This window comes from Nycticebus coucang, chromosome X (genome assembly GCF_027406575.1).
Source record: "Nycticebus coucang isolate mNycCou1 chromosome X, mNycCou1.pri, whole genome shotgun sequence".
In the NCBI taxonomy this organism is placed as follows: domain Eukaryota; kingdom Metazoa; phylum Chordata; class Mammalia; order Primates; family Lorisidae; genus Nycticebus; species Nycticebus coucang.
The window spans coordinates 106,959,985-106,961,586 of record NC_069804.1 but is presented as its reverse complement, the minus strand read 5'-3'; the positions used below and the strand labels follow the sequence as shown (position 1 = coordinate 106,961,586).

Here is a 1,602-nt window from a genome sequence, read left to right as displayed (position 1 = left end):
GGGGTAAGAAGAAAAAGATTTTGTTTGTAATTTGCAGGATATTATTAACTTACTTAATTTTACAAAAACAAGACCAATGAATAATAAAACTTCTTCAATATAAGTATGGTGAGTGACCCAGAAACTATTTTGTATTATACAGAGTTTCTTTGATTATCTTGTGATAAAGTACTTAAAGGAGTTGTAGAACTTAAAGATGCATTAGGCATTTTTCTTTTATTGAAAGATAAGTGTTTCAAGTGTTCCAACCTTTGCTCTGATGACAAAAGGCTTTCAGTAATATGTTACCTAGAATGTGCTTTTAAAAAGAATAAACAGTGCTCGCTTTGGCAGCACATGTACTAAAACTGGAAGGATACAGAGAAGATCAGCATGCCCCCTGGGCAAGGATGAACCTTTCCATATTTAAAAAAATAAATAAATAAACTCCCCATATAACTTCAAAGGAAAAGTGACATTTTAAAAATAACGGAGAAAACACCTTATATTCAAAAGAAAGTCGCATTATGGAGATAACATCTGAAAAAGAAGTGTTTGAAAATATTTGTAACGTTTCGTGCTTTTATTGCTAAAACTATGTGTGCCATCTATAAAAACAAGGAAAGTCATATATTTGGAACCTTAAAATTTGAATACATAATTTAAAAATGACAAAAAACAAAGTATTAAAAAAAAAAGACAAAGTATTTGCAGAAAAACAAATGGTCCTTAAACAAGAAAAATGCTCATCCTCACACCTAAAGTATTAAAGTCAAAACTGCATGATAGCATTCCTCATGCATACTGACAATAGAGTCTGTTGGCTTAATGTGGAGAAATAGTCACTCTCTTAAATTGCTGGTAAGTGTGCAAAATGTTACAATCCCCATGGAGGGACGTGGCATTATCAAACACAATTACATGGCTTTACTTTTTGATCCAACAATACAGCTTCTAAGAATCTATGTGAAAGGTACAATGCCAAGAATATGAAATATATGCACTAGTTATTCTTTGCAGAATTACTTTTAATAAAAAAAAATTGGAAACAACCTAGACACCCATTCATAAGGCACTGGAGGTATAAACTATGACATAGTGACACAGTGAGGGACATGCAACATTTTAAAAAATGAAGGAAAATTTGCTGATTTGCTAATTTTTGCAAAAACAAACATAGAAAGGATGGAAGTGCCAACTAGAAAATTATAAAGTAATAAAAATGGGGTGAGAGAGAGATGGAGGGGATAGGGAGGCAGCAAGACTTCTCTGAGTGTATCATTTTTCTATCACTTTAATTTTGAAACTATGCAAATGCTTTATTTATTAAAAAATAAGCAAAAAGTATAAAACATAAAACTTTAAACACAGATAGAAACATAGGAGCATAATGTACATGAAACATAATAGAACCATACTAAGAAAATGATTATTTAAAGTAATTTTTAACACAATATTCTGCCTGCACATCCTTAATAAGATATATTCAAAAGACAAAAAGAACTTCAAAGAAAACTCAGTAGGTTCTTTTTTTTTTTTTTGTTTTCACCCTGCTGCTTTATTTATTATGTTTTTTTTTTTTACAGACTGAACATATTTATTTTTTATTTTTTTTTAATTTCT

At 30.0% G+C, this 1,602-nt stretch overlaps 1 non-coding gene across 1 annotated transcript; it reads left to right on the top strand.

Annotated features, from left to right (window-relative positions):
- The first annotated feature begins 317 nt into the window (after window positions 1-317).
- LOC128578759 (U6 spliceosomal RNA) lies at window positions 318-425 on the top strand. The gene has a single exon (XR_008377890.1). It is a non-coding gene; the product is annotated as a U6 spliceosomal RNA (small nuclear RNA).
- The last annotated feature ends 1,177 nt before the right edge of the window (window positions 426-1,602 follow it).